Consider the following 21721-nt stretch of genomic DNA (forward strand, 5'->3'; position numbering starts at 1 on the left):
GTGCATTATCCTGCTGAAAGAGGACACTGCCATGAGGGAAAACTGTTGCTGTGAAGGGGTGTATGTGGTCTGCAGCAATGTTTAGGTAGGTGGTACATGTCAAAGTAGCATCCACATGAATGCCAGGATCCAAAGTTTCCCAGCAGAACATTGCCCAGGTGGATCTCACTGCCACTGGCAGCTTGTCTTCTTCCCATAGTGCATCTTGGGACTGTTTCATTCAGCCGTCTACATGATGTAAAAGATGATGTGATTCTTCAGACCAGGCCACCTTCCTCCATTGCTCCATGGTCCAGTTCTGATGCTCACATGCCTGTTGTCGGTACTTTCGGTAGTGGAAGGGGTCAGCATGGGCACTTTGACCAGACCAGTATGCGACTATGTAACCCCATACACAGGAAGATATTCATATGACATTATTCCACTCCTAATATCATTAAGGTGCTTTACTTCAGAAATAACATTTTTTATTGCATTCAGTATATACAGGCCACAATATTTAACCAATACTACTAGTATAACAGTGTTCCTTTTTTTTCTTAATTCCATTCATCTTTGTAAATTGTAGTACACAATGTTTTTATAGCAGCTAGATGTTTTAGATCGACATTAAACTGCATCCCTGGTCCTCCAGGTTGGGGGTTGGACAATAGACCAATCACCTACTTCTGTAATAACTCGTTGTTGTTGTTGGCATCCATCTGTCTCAGAAGACAATAGAGTGTGCACCAAGGATTAGTCTGCAGTTGGGTTGCAGCTCCTGCTGTGGTTGTACAGCCCTATCCTGGAATGGCAGACTCTGCTGCAGTTGCTGCAGATATAGTCTGCATATGGCTCTGTGGGTGCTGATGCTGCTCTCTGCCATCTGCGCTCTCTCCTCTCTTCCCACTGCCCCTCTCTCCTGTGTTCGCTCATCTAAATGTCTGCCTCCATGGCAAGCCTGCTGAGTTGAGATTGTCTGCCTTCAAATCATGTTTACAAATGTCTTTGTAGTGAAGAACAGGCCTTCCTGCAGGTCCAGAGCCAATGGCAAGCTCGCCATACAGCATGTCCTTGGGGATTCGGCCATCCTGCATGCGATTGACATGGCCAAGCCAGCGCAAGTGTCTCTGGGTGAGCAAGGCGAACATGCTTGGTATCCCCGCCTGTGCCAGGATGCACTTGTTTGGAATGCAGTCTTGCCAGGTGATGCCCAGGATCCTTCTAAGGCAGCACAATATGGAAAGCATTGAGTCTGCACTCTTGACAGAAGTACAAGGTCCATGCTTCATTGTCATAGAGCAGAGTGCTGAGCATGCAGGCTTGGTACACCTTCATCTTGGTGCTGATGGTCAGCATCGAGTTTTCCCAAACTCTCTTTGCAAAGCGAGCCATTGCTGTTGCTGCTTTGCCGATATGCATGTTCAGTTCAGCATCCAAGGAGAAGTTTCTGAAGATAGTTGAGCTAAAGTAGGTAAAGTTCTACACCACCTCAAGAGTGTAGATGCTGATGGAGTAAAAACTCATATGATTACTGAATCCAGATGTTTTAGATGGACATCCTTTAGATGCATTTTTTAAAAGCCATATCCAGGAAGTAAAGCAGTAGATAACAAATTGCTGCAGTTTTTGCTTCTTCTGTATGACACCCTATGGAACATAACAGCCAATTGGTTGGTGTTTAGCAGAGCTGAATGCTTAGCATTCTCCACTAAACTCACTGAGGTGCTGAAAGTCCTACAGCTCAAACACATTTGGTGCAGTATTTAGTGCTGACTTTTACCCTACACTTCACAGGACACTGGCCATTAAAGCAAGGAAGCTAGAAAACTAGGTCAACTTTGTTTAGGCAGATTAGCAAAACATTTTTATATCAATTTTATGTTTGAAGTTCTGAGAGATGATCTGGTGACTTGTCCAGAGTGTACCCCACCTCTCACCCATAGTTAGCTGGGATAGGCTCCAGCTTGCCTGTGACCCTGCACAGGATAAGTGGTTATGGATAATGGATGGATGGAAGTTCTGAGAGAGAGACACATCATGGTCGTGGTGACAAATAGATCACACCTATATTTTAAAGGAGATTGTTTTTTCCTCTCTCTGTGAGGTGAATTTCAATAGAAATGAAAACACAGATGACCCCCAACTGACACCTACACCATTCAGGAAAAAAGTCATAACTGAGCTATTCTCTTCTGGATGGTGTCATTGATAGCACCAGCAATCTGAATTCGTGGCAGCCTCCAAACATGGCCGCCACAGGCTACCCCTCCCAAACACCTCAACGCCATCCTTCTCCCGAATTCTAATCAGCGCCGCACCTGTTAATCATTACACCTCATCAACTATCAGGACTTAAAGACTTCAGTTACAAGCCATCAGACTGAAGTACAGTATCATTCTGTGTACACTTACCTGATCATACCCAGCTTTCTGTTTGTTTCAAACCCTGAACTTTCACTTGTGTGTTTTCTCTTCCCCCTGTCTGTCCCTCTCTGTTGAGTTACATGTTACCTGAGACACCAGTAAGATGCTGACCTCTTCTGCTCTCCAGACCTGCCTGATCCATTCTGATGCCCTATTTCTGGCTGGAGTTTCATCTCATTACTCCTGTGGAGGACGGCCCCAGATGGACAGTCAAAAGTCGCACTTGGAAGTTGCTCTGGACACTTACAGTAATGCATCTATGCCTGAGGACTACAGTTGTCATGAACGGTTTTGCACTCAAGTTTCCATCAATGAACAGTTTATAACTTCAACAAAACAGACTTCATGTTAAAACTATAATGAATTTCCTGGTTACACAGTTATACTTTGTGACTCTATAGGACACTGTTATAGAACCGAGTTATTTATAATCATGCTATCTGTTGTCGCCCAGCTGAGGATGGGTTCCCTTTTGAGTCTGGTTCCTCTCAAGACTTCTTCCTCATGTCATCTGAGGGAGATTTTCCTTGCCATCATTGCCACAGGCTTGCTCATTAGGGATAAATTAGGGATAAAATTAGATCATGTTGAAAGTCTATAATTTTCCATAAAGCTGCTTTGTGACAATGTCTATTGTTAAAAGCACTATACAAATAAACTTGACTTGGTGTAGTGGTTAGCACTGTCGCCTCACAGCAAGAAGGTTCTGGGTTTGAGCCCAGTGGCCAAGGAGGGCCTTTCTGTGCGGAGTTTGCTTGTTCTCCCCGTGTCCGCGTGGGTTTCCTCCGGGTGCTCCGGTTTCCCCCACAGTCCAAAGACATGCAGGTTAGGTTGATTGGTGGCTCTAAATTGACCGTAGGTGTGAATGTGAGTGTGAATGGTTGTTTGTCTCTATGTATCAGCCCTGCGATGATCTGATGACTTGTCCAGGGTGTACCCCGCCTCTCGCCCATAGTCAGCTAGGATAGGCTCCAGCTTGCCTGCGATCCTGCAGAGGATAAGTGCTTAGTGATAATGAATGGATGACTTGGCTTATCCTCTGACATGCTGTTGGTCCATCAACAGACCCCTTGCTTGACATCAACATTGTTATTAGTCTCATGATTTGGATTTGGCTGCCAGTTTGCGACGCACCCACTCTCCCCTGCAACTGCATCTGTAACTGCACCCCTGACAGATGGAGCTGAAGCCAGAAATGAAGAAAATTCTGGAAATACTTTAAAACATCACTATAAAGCACACCTTTACTGAAACATCAATTTTAAATGCTTAGAAATGACTGGATATGTTCCAGGAGACGGCAAAGTCAACTTTGCTTTGAGTTTCTGTTTCTCCAATAAACAAATGTTAGTGTTACAGTGCTGACACTGACCTAACATCCTGCATAAGTTTAGTAGGAGAGTCTAATGAGGCCAAAGTTAGAGATCGTCCTCGCTGCAGAAGCAAACGTCCAAGGGGTGGAGCCTAACAGCTAAGCCATACAACACTGTAGAACCTGAAACAACACATTGAACACATTTATCCAGCCTGAAACACACCGAATTGTCTCCACCCCCTTGACTCCACCCAGGTAGGTGGAGCTGGATCAGATCCGACTCCGCCCCACGGATAGCATATTGGAATGATGGAATTGATATAACTTGTGATTTGGGAAGAGGTTTATGAGAAGCTAAATGTCCAACAAGAAGGTTAATGAATATTACATTTCATTTAAATTTACTAAGGCTTTCTTATGCAGTTTAGAGAGTGTAGTGAGGTCATGTGAAGCATAGGAAAAAAACTGACAAGAAAATAATTCAAGTGGACAGTGTGTGTGTGTGTGTGTGTGTGTGTTAAGCACCTGTGCCAAACAGAGCGAGGCTGATGTCGGCTGTATTGGTGTATTAGTGAGACGAAGGGACTCGGGGTGTGTGTCCTGGTGGGTATTTGATGACAGTTGCAGTAATCTGAGGCTCACTGGTGTCTCTTACACTCTTTTAATCTTTGTCATCAAACCCTTCTACTGTGGTGATTAATGGAGCTGTTTGCCAATATGGTCATCCTGAATGGCCTGAGCAGCCTGCCTTTACAAACTCTCATTCTGCTCAAACCACCACGTGAGCTCTAAATAACAAAAAATCAATCAGTCAATCAATCAGTCAATCAATAATAGCTTATTTATGTCACACACAGGAATTGAGTTACAAACATAAAAAAAACTAATACATATGAAGGATATAATGCTGCCTAGAAATAACTAGGAAGCTAATATAGCTAGGCAGCAAAAAAAAAGGATTACTGTTATAAAGAAGAAAGCTGATCACACAGAGGCACGAGTATAAAATACAATATTCTATCCACATTCACTGGATATGAGCAATCGCGCGCTCTGATTGGCTACTCTACTACTAGGATATCAGCTCATATAGAGATCTTGCAGTCACGTGACCGGAAAGTACACAACCGCCATCGTGTCGGTCAAAAACACCGCTGAATACTGCTGCACTCGTGTACAGAATGGATCAATTTCAACCGACGGACTACACGGCTCATTTTTCTAATGAACAGATAACTAGATATATGTCTAAAATAAACGATCTACAGATTTGTGACCCTTATGGCTTTCCGGACGGAGTTTTCACGACCGGATTTTGAACTGCCAGCAGAATACCCTGACATGTATAATTACCTCATCAACTTTCTCTCGCTGTTCAGTGGTGAAGCACTGCATGCTTATAAATCTCTGGACAGTTATCTTTACAGAAATTCAGGATTTGTCAGCGACTCAGATGTGGCATCTTGTAAACAAGAAAATGATCCTCACTGGATGGGTAAGTCACCTTAAGTATTGAGTATAGCACTGACCAGCCGATTATAGAATAAGGTAATTCCAAATCGTCCGTGTTGTTTATATGGATCTGGCGTTGGAGAGGTAGAGGCTTGGCAGTGGAGGTTTGAGTAGCTGTTTTCTGAGCTTAGTCAACAGGCCGGCTCTGCCTGTAGCCTCGCTTTTGCTTCGGCTCCCGGCGCTGCCTCCTTCGCTTTGCTTCCGATAACAATCCACGGAGACCCCGCTGGTCTCGCAATCTGGTCTCGTCCGGAATGTTTTTTGTTTTTTTTCTCGTCCGGAATGTTGTGCATGCGATGGAAATCGCTACAAACCGTCATTTTCTGCTGGAAACCAATGTCCAGTAAGTCCATACGGTTGTAGTGGATATTGAAGTCCGGTACAGACGAACAACACGCAAAAATACACACAAAAAACATAAAAAACGTGCACAGGTAGGGAGAGCTTGTAGCCGCAGCCGTTGTAGTAGAATTGTATATAGTAGGGTTTTCCAGAAGAAAAGGTAGAAGTAAAAGCAGAAGTAGAACCAGAAGTAGAAGTAGAAGGCGGAATATGGCGTTTGACCGACACGATGGCGTCTGTCACAATCTGGATCGGCTGTGACGTCACATGCAAGATCTCTATACCATGAGTAGAGAAAAACAAAATGGCAGAGCGTGTTGCTGACCCAACCGAGGATGAAATAAAAGCAATACTTGAAAACAAAACCCCCCAAAATACAAAAAAAGCAACAAAATATGGAATAAAAGTATTTGGTTGTAAGAACGTATCCTTTTTATTTTTCAAGAATTATTATTATAGCATTTTTCACAAATTGCTCCTGTCATTTTGCTAATTTGTTTACATCCATCCATCCATTATCCATAACCACTTATCCTGTGCAGGGTCTTGAACAAGCTGGAGCCTACCCCAGTTGACTATGAGTGAGAGGTGGGGTCCACCCTGGACAAGTCACTAAATCATCGCAGGGCTGACACACAGAGACACACAACCATTCACACCTACGGTCAATTTAGAGCCACCAATTAACCTAACCTGCATGTCTTTGGACTGTGGGGGAAACCGGAGCACCCGGAGGAAACCCACGCGGACACGGGGAGAACATGCAAACTCCACACAGAAAGGCCCTCGTCGGCTGCTGGGCTTGAACCCAGAACCTTCTTGCTGTGAGGTGACAGTGTTAACTATGACACCACCATACTGCTCTCTATACTAAAGTTCATCTCTTCTCATCTCATTATCTCTAGTCGCTTTATCCTGTTCTACAGGGTCGCAGGCAAGCTGGAGCCTATCCCAGCTGACTACGGGCGAAAGGCGGAGTACACCCTGGACAAGTCGCCAGGTCATCACAGGGCTGACACATAGACACAGACAACCATTCACACTCACATTCACACCTACGGTCAATTTAGAGTCACCAGTTAACCTAACCTGCATGTCTTTGGACTGTGGAGGAAACCGGAGCACCCGGAGGAAACCCACGCGGACACGGGGAGAACATGCAAACTCCGCACAGAAAGGCCCTTGCTGGCCACGGGGCTCGAACCCAGACCTTCTTGCTGTGAGGCAACAGCGCTAACCACTACACCACCGTGCCGCCTATATTAAAGTTTCAAACAGAAAATAGTGGTTTTCATGTTACCAATTTTTTTTTGAGAAAGACATTTTTTTTTCTTTAGTTTATCATGGTGGATTTACTGGATTTTGGAACCAAACGCTTCAAATTTTCCTTCCCACTCATTGTTCCATAATGGTAAAGTAACAGGTGTCGTTTATTCCCAGCTGACTGTGTTTAACAGGATGCTACGCAGTGCAAACCTCTGTGAGACGTGTAAAACATGCAAGACCAGATATGACATGTAGTTCATTCCAATTTCCAGCCATATCTGCCGATGTTTTCTTTCTTTGTGGTTTTGAATTTGCCACCGGTCACTTTACACTGAGGCAGTATGCGTATTCCGATTCGGATCAGACAACAATCTGCATGAACATGAACTACACTCAGTTTGTCTGTTATCCCATTGATCAAAAATCTGATTCTTGACGTGTTCTCAGCTACATACCTTAATGTTAACATTATAACCTTTAATGTATTAAATATTGCAGTTGTATCTGTATAGTTTTACTGACTTCATCTTTATTTATTTTACTTATTTTATCTGCAGAATTAAATGTAACTTCCATGAGACCAGTTAGTTCTTGTTATCATTGTTGTAATAGTTCGAAACAGTCATTCCCTCACCATTCGCTTTTTTCTTGCTCTCATGGAGTTAACTGGAAAAAAAATTACAGTTTGTCATGTAATCAAGAAACCTGAAAAAAAAAACTCCTCCATCCTGGAAATTTTCCCTGTTGGAAAACAAAGTTACAGCTTTACCCTAAAACTGGAGACTCCTTCCAAAATACTAAATAAACATCCATTCCAAAAAAAAAACACCTTAACAATATCAACAAATACGCATATTTGAATCGGTTTATGTGGCAAATCTGTCATATAAGCTCCTGAGAATGAGTTGCTACTATAACATATTAGAACTAGAATGGTGATCAGTAGAGCACATACCTCCACCAAGTCACATATTATCAACATCAAAATCAAATCACATCACTTGAAGTAAGGATAATACTAAAGCTGTCCACCAAATTTCATCCAAATCCGTTCACTACTTTTTGAGTTACATTGGGAAAAGACAAAAAAAAAATCCTGGATCCACATACATATCCAAATTTGCATCAAAATCTTGGTTTGATGTTTGTTTTTTGTTTGAGTGTTTTTTGTCTGCCAGTTGTGGTGTAGCTCCAGACCCAGTTTTGGGCATCAGTTTCCTTCGGGCCTTGGTGCACCATGGGTGATGTCTGTGCTCCTCACTGTGGACTGCAGTGAGCTCATTGCTCTTTTTAACATCAGGGTTGACCAGCGCTCTGTGTGGCGGTGCTTCTGTGCTTGGCGTGGTGTTCTGAGCAATGTTGCCCGGTGACGTCATGGTGGCTGTGCAGGCGATGCACCTGGTGGGACTGTGGTAGCTACGCCATTGGAATTACATCCTGACCATCTTTTGGTGGATGCTAGCTAGCTATCTCATCTCATTATCTCTAGCCGCTTTATCCTTCTACAGGGTCGCAGGCAAGCTGGAGCCTATCCCAGCTGACTACGGGCGAAAGGCGGGGTACACCCTGGACAAGTCGCCAGGTCATCACAGGGCTGACACATAGACACAGACAACCATTCACACTCACATTCACACCTACGGTCAATTTAGAGTCACCAGTTAACCTAACCTGCATGTCTTTGGACTGTGGGGGAAACCGGAGCACCCGGAGGAAACCCACGCGGACACGGGGAGAACATGCAAACTCCACACAGAAAGGCCCTCGCCGGCCCCGGGGCTCGAACCCAGGACCTTCTTCTAGCTAGCTATTTATTTATTTATTTATTTATTTTATTTATTTATTACCCATCCCCTAATTGTAAAGTGATCTTGGGTGTGAGAAAGGTGCTATATAAATTGAACTGATTAATAAATAAATGTTTTTAGGGTTTTTTTTTCCCAACCTGGCTGCAACTAATAAGTTTGCAAGAAACCAAAAAAAAAACCACCAATGAGTTTACGATAAATGGAAACATAAAAGAAACCTGAAAAAAGGTCCCGCAATCTCAAAGCCCATGAGTGTGTGTCTCTGAAAGTGATATCTTCTATAAATGTCCTGACGATCTTAGATTAAAACTGGATTATAAATCAAAGTAAAAGTCAGGTCAGCCCATTCCAACTGTCCAGACTCTTATTTACACACACACACACACACACACACACACACACACACACACACAATTTTGTATTTATTTCATTCTGTTCTGTCCAGCGTGGTGTGTACTTCAGAACGGAGCTGGTTTTAATTGGCGTGGTCATTTGTTTAGCTTTGAGGAAAAACTCAGCAGAACTTCCACACAGCCGGTGGGAGGGAGGGGAGGAGAAGGGAGGTGACATTCAGGGCAATTTGTCTTTCGCACGCAGCATAAATAGTGACACCCTTTTTCACACACACCCCATGCCTTCACTCCCATCTCTCTCACACTCTCTCTCACACAGACACTCACACAGACACTCTGCTAGCCCCATTAGCAGCAGAATGTAAAGGACAGGTGACCCCCCCCCCCCAATCTTCCATGCTATGGCCAGACTTAGTGCTGTCATTTATAACCCAGCACAACATCAATCTCAGCAGAAGTGAGAAGCGCAAAGAGCCGATGAAACACCAGCCATGATCACTATGTCAGCTGAGAGAGGGACAGCAAGATGATGGTGAGAGCAAGACACGAACCAAAAAAAAAAAACCTCATGGAAACATAACACAAGAGAGAACGTTGTCGAAGGCCATACTTGACGTGGCCATAATTTTTGTCAAGTGTCCTGCGTGTTAGTGCCAGTCAACCTTGGACTGAATGTTCAGCTGAGCAAATTAGTGTAGGAGAAGATACAGTACAGAGTCGAATCTAGTGCAAGCAAACGAGGGCCATTTCTCAACTTTTGGTCATGTTTGAATGATTTGCTCAACTCATAGTACTGTTTTCACTCAGTAATCAACAAAACCAACATGGACTCCTGCAACGCGCGAGAATCAGATTGTATAAAATATTAAAAGTTAAAAATAGACTTGGTCAGGACTCGACATTCACTTTTTAATCCACTCATCCAGTCGGACAAGCAGTAAGATTTTTTACTTGTCCTGACCGTAACCTTTTATAACTACTATGTGTTTACTTGTTAAAGGTAAACTGTCTTTCAGATTTTTCAAGTGTAGGTCATAAAAAGAATTTTCCCGACACCCAAGTATTTTTGTTTAGTGGACTGAAAGCTACTGAATTAGAATCTCATACTTCCAATTTTATTATTATTATTTTCTTTAATAGAACAATTAATGAATTTATCTCCACGTGGCCTTAAATTCTCCACTATTTTTTCCTGCTTCACCATGACCCAATTCAAGATACTATATCATGCATCATGTGGTGGTGTCACGCTCCTGGGCTCACCTAACACTCTGGACTCCACTTCCCACAATCCCACTCACACACCTGACATTACCACGTGCACTCCATCAGCCAACCCGGAGCCACTTCCTAGGAGTGGCTCCCCTGAGTTCTAATTGTCATCACCTGTACCCTTTTGTTTATGTCTGTATTTATACCCCTGTTTGTTTTGTTCATTGCACAGTATTGCCTCCACATTTCCGTGAGCCTACTGAGCATTTATATTTCTGATTGCGTTTCCAGGTATGACCCTTTTTGCCTTCTGTTTTCTTCCTGTTTTGCCTAGCCCTTGTGTTTATCTGCTTGTTTCTCTCGCTTCCCGGTTTCTTAATCTTCGCCTGTTTCTCAACTCTGATTTGCCTAGCCCTTGTGTTTATCTTGCCTGTGTTTTCCTGATTTCCAGTTCTTGGACTATTGCCCGTTTCATGACCTCGATTTGTCTAGCCCTCATTACTTTGTTGGATTTCCTGGTATTGACCTGGCCTGGTTATTGTACATTGTCTTCTCTCACTGTGTCTATTAAAACCTTAAGTTTATTCTTAATCCGCGAGCGTCTGGTTTGTCACAGCCACGTTACAGAATACTGTACCGACATGCAGATGGTGGATTACATGGAGCTACAGGTGGCACTTAGCAGTCAAGGACAGACGCTTGGACAACATCACTAGCATTTCGACTCCGTGACCCAGTCCATCCAGAATCTTACTCAGCAGCAGGGTGAGAAGCAAAAAGAGTTAGTAAAGATTGCCAAAAGCATGAAAGAAATCACAACCCAACTCCAACAACTCAGCCCCCCAGCATGCTTATGGTCACTAACCAGGCTGCTCCCCCCATGGCAGGTACCTGTTCATTTGTTGTCAGCAAGCCGGATAAATTTGATGGCTCACCTAATCAGTGTAAGGGGTTTCTGTTGCAATGGTCTATATTTTTTTCGAATTCCCCCCAGAGCTCAGACAAGGCTCGCATTTTTGGGGGATTTCTCACCTTACGGGCAAGGCCTTAGATTGGGCTACCACAGTTTGGCCCATTATCCAGTTTGACACTTACGACAATTTCATTAAAGAATTCAATGCTGCTTTCAATCACGCCAGTGAGGGTCACTCTCAAGGAGAATTACTCACCTGTTTACGTCAAGGTAATCACTCAGTGTCAGACTACGCCTTGGAATTTCGCACTCTTGCAGCTGGGAATGGTTGTAATGAGCCGGCGTTACTGGTAACATTTCACAATGGTTTAAACCCTGACATACTAGCGGAGATGGCATGCAAGGACAGTGGTCTTTCCCTAGAGAGGCTGATTTCCCTTGCCATTCACCTGGACCAGTTGAAGCACGGGAGAGGTCTGCGTAGATGCCCTATGACTCCAGCTGCTGCACTGGCTCCTCGGTGCCCATGTCCACCACTGACCCAGACTCCTAAGGAGCCAGAAACCCCTGAGCCCCTGCAGTATGACTCCTTCTATTTGTCTGCAGAGGAGAGGCAATGACATCTCCACGAAGGACTGTGTCTTTATTGTGGAGCTGCGGGTCACCTCCTAAGTGACTGTCAAATCCGCCGACGCAGCACTTTGGCACCGACCCCGGGAAAGCACGTGGAGCCTGCTCCACGCGCTAATGTGGTGAGTGCATCCACTAAGGGGTTGGTCTCCACATCCTTCCTCCTGTCTGTGACAGTTAACTACCTCCCGTCTGTCTGTGTGTTTTCAGCACTAATTGATTCTGGAGCTGAGGGGGATTTTATCCACGCCGAGCTGGTGAAGTAACTCCAGATTCCCGTGAAGCCACTGGAGTCACCACTGAGACTGACGGCTGTCGATGGGGATCCAGTTGGAGAGGGACTTGTTACCCAGGTCACGAAACCCATTAATATGACTGTCAGTGCTTTGCATTCTGAAAAGATTTGGGGGTTTTTTGTACTAAACGCTTGTGAGTATGCAATTATTTTAGGTTTTGTCTTGGCTCAGAAAACATAACCCCATCATATCCTGGTCTGACAAGGAAATACTCTTGTGGTCCAGTTACTGTTATGATCATTGTTTCATGCTTCCCACAGCTCTGGTGTCATCTACCAATATAGACAGCCCCAATGACAATATCATAGTTTCCGTGCCCCCCTAATACAGTGATTTGCTAGAAGCGTTTAGTGAAAAGAATGCTACCAAACTTCCCCCTCATAGAGAATATGAGGTTCAGTTGAGTTACTAGATGGTGTGGTCCCACCTAAATCTAGGCTTTACCCACTTACTAAGGCAGAGGAGAGAGCTATGGAGGAATATATTCAGGAGGCCTTACAACAGGGTTTCATCCATCCTTCTACTTCCCCCACCACTGCAGGGTTCTTTTTTGTCGGCAAGAAAGATGGGGGACTTAGGCCCTGTGTTGACTATCGTGGGTTAAACCAAGTCATAAACCTGTATTCCTACTAATTGCCCTTAGTTCCCTTAGCGCTAGAAAAACTTCATAGAGCACATATCTTTACGAAACTTGATTTAAGAAGCACTTATAACCTAGTCCATATAAAGGAAGGTGACGAATAGAAAACAGCATTTCTCACCACTAGGGGGCACTACAAGTATTTGGTAATGCCCTTTGGGTTGTGCAATGCCCCGTCCGTATTTCAGGCTTTCGTTAATGACGTACTCCGGAGCATACTTGGCAAATATGTCATTGCATACATCAACGATATTTTGATCTACTCTCCGAATCTTGAAACCCATATTCGTCATGTCCGTTCTGTCCTCACGCGTCTGAGAATCAGTTGTTCATTAAAGGAGAGAGGTGTGAGTTTCATCTCCCTTCTACCTCCTTCTTAGGTTATGTCATCAGTCCGGAAGATGTCATTATGGATGATGAGAAAGTGAGAGTCATAACAACTTGGCCCATCCCTACAGCCATAAAAGAGCTCCAACGATTTCTTGGGTTTGCTATTTTTCTACCATTGATTAATTCATAACTTCAACAGTCTCGCAGCTCCCCTTACCACCTTATTGAAGGGAAAGATCAAGAGACTCTTGTGGAACCCCCGGGCACAGGAGGCGTTTGAAGCCCTCAAGATAGCCTTCACCTCTGCCCCCATCCTGAAGCATCCTGATCCCACTCAGCCTTTCGTGGTGGAGGTGGATGCCTCTGAGGTAGGCACTGGGGCAGTGCTGTCCCACCGCATAGGTGACCCCTGTAAACTACATCCCATTGCCTTCTACTCCTTCAAACTGAGCCCTGCCGAACGTAATTACGGTATCAGGGATAGAGAATTGCTGGCTATGAAATTAGCTTTTGAAGAGTGGCGCCATTGGCTAGAGGGAGCGACGCATCCCTTCCTCATGTTAACAGATCATAAAAACCTATAATATTTATGGTCAGCTAAACGGCTCAACCCTCATCAGGCCCGGTGGTCCCTTTTTCTTTTCTCGGTTCAATTTTTCCACCTCTTATCACCCCGGTTCCCGTAATACTAAAGCAGACACTCTGTCTCACATATATCCCAGTCCCAAAGCCTCCTTGGAGGCAGTCAATGTACTTCCCCCATCCATTTTAGTCACTCTCATTAGATGGGAAATAGATGAAGAGATCAACTGAGAACTATCTGTCACTCCTGTCCCGGAGTCCTGTCCTGTAGGAAGTAAATATGTACCCACTCAATGCAAGGATAAGTTAATTACCTGAGCCCATTCCTCTCTGTCATCTGGCCATCCTGGTGAGATATGTATGCACCAGTTATTATCTGGTAGATATTGGTGGGAAAATATGTTATCCGATATCCATAGGTTTGTCTCCTTGTGCACCACCTGTTCTAAATGTAAAACACCCAAAACCCTCCCTGCCGGTAAACTCATGCCCTTGCCTGTCCCTTCTCATCCATGATCACATGTAGTGGTAGACTTTGTCACTGACCTGCCCCCCCTCACACAATTACATGGTCATTCTGACCATTATAGATAGGTTCTCACGTGGAGTTAGATTTGTTCCCTTCGTTAGCCTACCCACTGCCTTTCAGACAGCTGAAACCCTTTTTAATCATGTGTTTCGTCTATTTGGTATCCCAGAAGATATCGTGTCTGATCAAGGGCCCCAATTCACCTCACATGTCTGGTCTGCTCTCTTTGAGAGACTGGGGGTTAATGTCTGCCTCACTTCCAGTTACCATCCCCAGTCTAATGGTCAATGTGAGAGGGTTAACCAGGAACTGGGAAAGTTTTTGAGACTATACTGTCAGGAAAACCCAGCCGATTGGTCGGACTATTTCCCCTGGGCCAAAATAGCCCAAAACTCATTAATCAGCTCTGCTACAGGTCTCACACCCTTTCAATGCATGCTGGGTTACCAACCCCCCTAAATGCCATGGTCAGCCACACCCTCTGACAACCTGGCTGTGGACAGTTGGATGCAATGGAGCGAGCAGGTCTGGGAACAGACCCATCAGCAGATCAAGAATGCCCTTCGCCGACACAAGAGGATGGCGGATTGCCATAGAGAGGACACCCCTACCTACCTCCCTGGGGACTGAGTGTGGCTGTTGACCTGGGACTTCAGGTTTCCTGAGGGAGGTAGAAAGTTATTACCCAAATATATAGGACCATTCAAAGTTCTCCAGCGAATCAATTAAGTTACATACAAATTGGATCTGCTTGTGCATTACCGTGTTTCTAACTCTTTTCATTCATCTCTCTTGAAACCTGTTGTCCCAGGTCCATTGGACGAGGCCACACCTGATATCACATCCTCATCTCCGGGGACATAGAAGGTACCCCAGTGTATACTATCCACCGGTTGCTGGAGAAGGACAGGAGGTACTCTGCAGTACCTTGTGGACTAGGAGGGCTATGGGCCCGAGGAGCATAGCTGGGTTCCCACATGAGATATCCTGGATCCGGGATTGGTGGAGGAGTTCCATCAGCGTCATCCAGAGAAGCCCGCATCTCGGCCTAGGGGCTGTCCCAGGCACCATGGGTCCAGCCCTCCCAGCAGTCTGTGCAGCAGTGGTCCCAGACATCATCTGTGGTGACGACCCTCTGTCTAGCACTGTGGCAGTTCTGATGGCTTGCTCAGGAGTGTTCCCGGCAGCGTGGGGGGTGGTCGTCATGGTCGCCCTCGTTCCTCAGCCTCCTTGGACTCCTTGGGGGGGGGTACTGTCACACTCCCAGGCTCACCTAACACTCTGGACTCCACTTCCTACAATCCCACTCACACACCTGACACTACCACATGCACTCCATCAGCCAACGCGAAGCCACTTCCTAGGAGTGGCTCCCCTGAGTTCTAATGATCATCACCTGTACCTTTTTATTTATAGCCCTCTGTTTGTTTTGTTCATTGCACAGTATTGCCTCCACATTTCCGTGAGCCTACTGAGCGTTTATATTTCTGATTGCGTTTCCATGTATGACCCTTTTTGCCTTCCGGTTTCTTCCCATTTTGCCTAGCCCTTTTGTTTATCTGGTCGTTTCTCTCGCTTCCCGGTTTCTCAATCTTCGCCTGTTTCTCGACTCCGATTTGCCTAGCTCTTATGTTTATCTTGCTTGTGTTTTCCTGATTTCCGATTCTTGGACTATTGCCCATTTCATGACCTCGATTTGTCTAGACCTCATTACTTTGTTGGATTTCCCGGTATTGACCTGGCTTGCTTATTGTACATTGTCTTCTCTCACTGTGTCTATTAAAACCTTAAGTTTATTCTTAATCTGCAAGCATCTGGTTTGTCACAGCCGCAATAGAGGTGGGCTTTCCCCATTCACGCAAGGCATTGTGGGATACAAATTTGAAACAGGAATGAAAAATGGAGGATGTGAGTGTGTGAATGAAACGTGAAAGACCAACTACAGTAATGGAAAGCGAGAAGAAAATACATTATGTTATATATGAAGGAAAGGAAACGCAGGACCAAACTAATAAATATCGGTGGTCAGCGAGCACCTCGGTGTGATCAGCTGTTCATTTAGCGACAGAATGATGGAACTGTCAGTGCACGCTCAAAGGGAAACCTGTAGATGGCAGTAATGCAACACTGTGGATGCCAGCAACCCAAAAGAAGAAGAAGAAGGTAAGCCTGTGCATGCATACACGGACTTCCTCTGCACATTATTTGCTTTAATCCCTTCAAATTAAATAACTTCCCAGCCACAGAATGGCCTGATATTTTGAGATATTACAGAAATAAACATCACAATGACCACATTTCAGAGGGAACTAAATTTCACCGATTTTATGAAATCGAAAGGCCGTCTCGCTTTAAATGAAAGTGATTAACAAAGTTTATCAAAAAGCAGGTATAGTTAATGATAATCATTACACTTTAATGATTTATAATTTTTCAATAAAACTCAGACTTTAGCTGTAACAATAAACAGAAACTATCCAAAGCCCCACTATGGTGTGTGTGCTGTTATAACCCATTACCCTATCTGCAGTTTTAAGAGTTAGACTCACCCAAATTCAAAGCTTCAGGAGGAAATAAAGTTAAAACTTGAAGTATAAATTAGGTTAAAGAAATGAAACTGAAAAAAGAAAACAAGAATCACACTGTGAATGAAAATGTGAGTTCAGCACTGTCGTAAAATTCCTGCAAAATATTTTACAATATTTGTGGTGGTTAATGTGGACCATACAAAAGAAAAATACAACAAATGTCCGAAAGAAATTAAGCTTCAGCACAGATATTTATTTTATTGAGGTATTTGATTAGCCATTTCTCCGATTTCGATGAAAGTCTAATAATCTGTAATTAGATATTATAACGTGTTTATTTTTACACACACACCTGCTGTACTCGGCTTCCCTGGAATTTCGTAAACAATAACACGGCTGGATCGCCGAGGGGATCGAACTAGTTTTGTTCGAACTTTATTGATGTAACTCTTGCATAATTACTATAAAAATTGTGAGTTTCAGCAAATCTTCAACCTGTCCCATCAGATAGGCAGATGTAGATTTGACTTCTCCCGACCAAACATTTGGTTGTCCCGGACAGTCGGACTACCATTAATGTCGAGCCCTGTTGGTGGAAACTTTTCTTTTCTGATAAAATCACATGAATTCCAACCAAATCATATTGAGTTATTCAAAACTGGACCACAAGATCACAGTCACGGCAGCAGCAGCAGGTCACAATGCTCTTTTGCAGTTCCAGGATCTCTGGTTCGAGCCTGAGCTTACAGTTTGTGGATGAGAGAGGTTCGTGGATGAGAGAGAGAGAGAGAGATTTTAATGAAGCTTAACAGCAGTTGGATCAGATGTCAGTAGTTGAGAAAACTTCAGGCCATGGAGTGTTGTAAGGTGAAATGATTGTGTGTGTGTGTGTGTGTGTGTGTGTGTGTGTGTGTGTGTGTGTGTATACACGCACCTGTTTGTCCATTAAGTGTTCACATTTGCTATATGACTCAAATTACCAGAGCAGCAGTTCACAAGTTTGTATTTCAGCATGAGCATGTGTCGGTGTGTGAGTATTTGACCAGCTGGGATTTAACACGACTAAAATTATCCACGAGATCGTAATGCGCAATTGAGCTGTCACATGCGCCGTGTGAAATCTCTCTGCAAGCCACCATAGCACAAACAGCCAAAGTCAAAGAATCAAGCAGCTTACCTGGATAACTCTTCAATCCACAAATAAAACCGAAATGCCTTCAGAACACAGATTTCACTCACCAGCTCCCAAAAGTACCTATGAGTGATTTAACAATTTTTTTTTAAACCAGCACACTTCTGAGATTAGTGCCTCATTATCAGAGAGGTCCAAAATACAGTATATAGAACAATATATAGTACCCTCCACAATTATTGCCCCGTCCCCCCTTGTAAAGATTAGTAAAAAGGTTTAGAACAAATCCACCTTTTGGTGAAGTCGCGTCATCTCACACTGAAAAAATGAGAAAAATCCAACCTTTAATTGAGAAATTTATTCCAAGAGAAACAAATCCATCATGAATAAATAATTATTTTCAACAAAAATACATGTCCCATTATTATTGGCACCCCTGCATTTATGTCTCTTTGCCAGTAAAACTGCACTGAGTCTCTCCTGTAACATTTTATAAGGTTGGAGAACCAGAGCAGGGCATCTGAGCCCATTCCTGTTTACACAATCATCCAGCGTCCTCGACCCTCTCTTGTGCTCTCTCCTCTTCAGCTCAGCCCACAGGTTTTCACTGGAGTTCAGGTCAGCGGACTGAGATGGCCAGGGCAGAAACTTGATTCAGTGGTCAGACAGCCATTTTTGTGTTGATTTGGACATATGCTTGGGATAAATAATAATAATAATAATAATAATAATAATAATTTCAACTTGTATAGCACCTTTCTCACACCCAAGGTTGTTTCACAATTACAAAAAAAAAAAAGGCCACCAAAAGAGGGTCAGGATGTAATTCCAGTGGCGTAGCTTCCCACAGTCCCATCAAAAGGTGCACGAAGGTATGCCTCACACCACCTACACAGCCGCCATGACACCACCGGGCAACATCGCATCATGGATCCACAAAGTGAGTGCACAAGCACTGCTGCACAGAGCAGAGGACAACCCCAATGTTAAAAAGAGCAACGAGCTCACTGCAGTCCACAGCGAGGAGCACAGGCATCACCCACGGTGGACCAAGGCCTGAAGGAAACTGACACCCCAAACTGGGTCTGGAGCTACACCACAACCGACAGACAAAACACTAAAAAAAAATCAAACTACACATACACAAAAAGAAAAATAAAGGGGGAAAAAAGAAAAATAAAAAGCTCTGGTGAGAAGCGGAAGCCAAAATGCACACAGCGAACTCTCAAATGGAGATCATTGTCCTTCTGGAAGATCCAGTGACAACCCAGTTTTAATTTCCTGGCAGAAGCACACACACACACACACACACACACACACATACACACACACACATATTTTAGTATCATTATTCTCAAGCTTGTTGATGGCTACCAAAAGTGTCACGGTAAAACTTGTTAAGGGACATTTACTCAATTTAAAGGGACATTAGCTAAACTAAATAAATTAAAACTCATGCACAAAGTTCTTGGGTTTTTTTTTTCTATTAAAGGTATTTATTTTTTTCGCGGTCCGGTTTCCATCAAATCCTGCGCTCTGATTGGCTGGCGAGCGGGTCTGTATCCTACGACACGGACCCCAGTTACGGACCCTGGTTATGGACCTCTGGCGACTCACTCGTTCACAACAACAACAAACATCGTAGCATTTTTTGTCAACATTTATCTTTTTTTTTTATAAGATTTATTTATAAGATTTTCAAAAACCTTATAAATTTTTGCCAGCATTTCTCAGGAGAATAGCATTACTTTTACAGCATGGATAGCGATAACGACAGTGTTCACAGCGAAAGCGAGTTTTACTACCCTGAGGAAGAAGAAATAAAAGAAAACATTTCAGGAGAAAGCTAAAAACCTCTAACTGTTGCTAACGCCGAGCAAAAACATGGCTGAATCCTGAATGACTCAATTTTGTATAAATAGGGGACGACATAGGAGGCAAAATGTAGTTTTTTTCCTGCCATGGAAGTGCACTTGTATACCGAGGAGGAAGCCATTTGCATTACAGCCGTGAATGAGGATTCAAAATGGCGGTTCGCCTCCGCTCGGTTTTCCCTTTCGGGCGCTCTCGTTTTCTGTTAGAATTTGGTAAAGAAAAAAATAAATATATTTACCAGCTTAAGGTCGGTCCGTATGGTGAAATACCGTGACCTCGGCCTTAAATACTGACCTCGGCCCAGAGGGCCTCGCTCAGGACTTTCAAGACCTCGGTCACGGTATTTCACGATACGGACCTCCCAGCTGGTAAATAACATATATTTATTGTACAATTATTCTGCTACAGAAAAATTGCAGTTCAAAGAAATCAGTGAAAACCCAATATTGCCATGACATTCATGTCTGCCCCTATCAAAAAGAAGTATACTTCAAGTTCATTGTATTAAGTATACTTAAGTAAAGTTAAAGTCTCATCTCGTCTTGTCTTCATCCGCTTATCCGGGGCCGGGTCGCAGAGGCAGCAGTCTGAGCATGGAAGCCCAAACTTCCCTTTCCCCAGACACCTCGGCCAGCTCCTCGGGAAGAACACCGAGGCGTTCCCAGGCCAGCCAAGAAACACAGTCCCTCCAGCGTGTCCTAGGTCTTCCCCGGGGCCTCCTCCCGGGGGGACATGCCTGGAACACCTCCCCAGGGAGGCGTCCAGGAGGCATCCAAAAGAGATGCCCAAGCCACCTCAGCTGATTCCTCTCAATGTGGAGGAGCAGTGGCTCTACTCCGAGCTCCTCCCGAGTGACTGTGCTTCTCACCCTATCTCTAAGGGAGCTCCCAGCCACCCTGCGAAGGAAACCCATTTCAGCCGCTTGTATCTGCGATCTTGTTCTTTCGGTCATTACCCAAAACTCATGACCATAGGTGAGAGTCGGAACGTAGATCGACCGGTAAATCGAGAGCTTCGCCTTTTGGCTCAGCTCCTTCTTCACCATGACGGACCGGTAAAGCGACTGCATCACTGCGGAGGCTGCACCGATCCGCCTGTCGATCTCATGCTCTATCCTTCCCTCACTCGTGAACAAGATCCCGAGATACTTAAACTCCTCCACTTGAGGCAGGACTTCTCCACCAACCTGGAGAGGGCAAGCCACCCTTTTCCGGTCGAGAACCATGGCCTCGGACTTGGAGGTGCTGATTCTCATCCCAGCTGCTTCACACTCGACTGCAAACTGCCCCAGTGCATGCTGAAGGTCCTGGTTTGAAGAAGCCAACAGGACAACATCATCCGCAAAAAGCAGAGATGAAATCCTGTGGTTCTCAAACAGGATTCCTTCCGGCCCCTAGCTGCGCCTAGAAATTCTGTCCATAAAAATCATGAACAGAACCGGTGACAAAGGGCAGCCCTGCCGGAGTCCAACATGCACTGGGAACCACAAAGTTCTTACATAGTTCTAAAGTAATCTAAAGATTACATAGTTCTGAAGTTAAAGTATATTTCCTTAAGTATGCTTTTGTGTACCAAGTATACTGATATCAATGTACTTACAGTAAGTAAACTGGTAAGTAAACTAATCTAATACTTCTTGGGACTAAATTGGCCCACTTTTAGTTTATAAAAAGTATACTTTAAGTCTAAGAGAAGTAAACTCTGAGTATAAAACTAGTATTTTTTTTATTTTGTACTACAAATAGCCTATACCACAAGTAAACTTATATACTAATAGTTTACTAGTTCTATACTTGTAGTCCACTTTTTAGTTTACAAAAGTAAAATTCATAGTATACTGGAAATATACTATGAGTTTACTTGTTTTATACTTCTAGTCCACTTTTTAGTTTCCTAAAGTATACTTTATAGTATACTGGAAATATACTATTGGTTTACTCGTTACACACTTCTAGTCCACTTTTTAGTTTATAAAAGTATACTTTACAGCATATTGGAAATATACTATTAGTTACTGGTTATATACATCTAGTCTACTTTTTAGTTTTGAAG

General features: G+C 43.9%; 1 long non-coding RNA gene across 1 annotated transcript in view; it reads right to left on the reverse strand.

Annotated features, from left to right (window-relative positions):
• Nucleotides 1–3832: 3832 nt before the first annotated feature.
• LOC132896286 (uncharacterized) overlaps nucleotides 3833–21721 on the reverse strand; it is a 34087-nt gene continuing 16198 nt past the window's right edge. Inside the window, exons 2-3 of the long non-coding RNA XR_009655987.1 lie at nucleotides 4247–4509; nucleotides 3833–3901 (exon numbers count right to left, since the gene is read on the reverse strand). This is a non-coding gene — a long non-coding RNA (uncharacterized LOC132896286). The remainder of the gene's footprint in view (nucleotides 3902–4246; nucleotides 4510–21721) is intronic.

This window comes from Neoarius graeffei, chromosome 13, assembly GCF_027579695.1.
Source record: "Neoarius graeffei isolate fNeoGra1 chromosome 13, fNeoGra1.pri, whole genome shotgun sequence".
Lineage (NCBI taxonomy): Eukaryota > Metazoa > Chordata > Actinopteri > Siluriformes > Ariidae > Neoarius > Neoarius graeffei.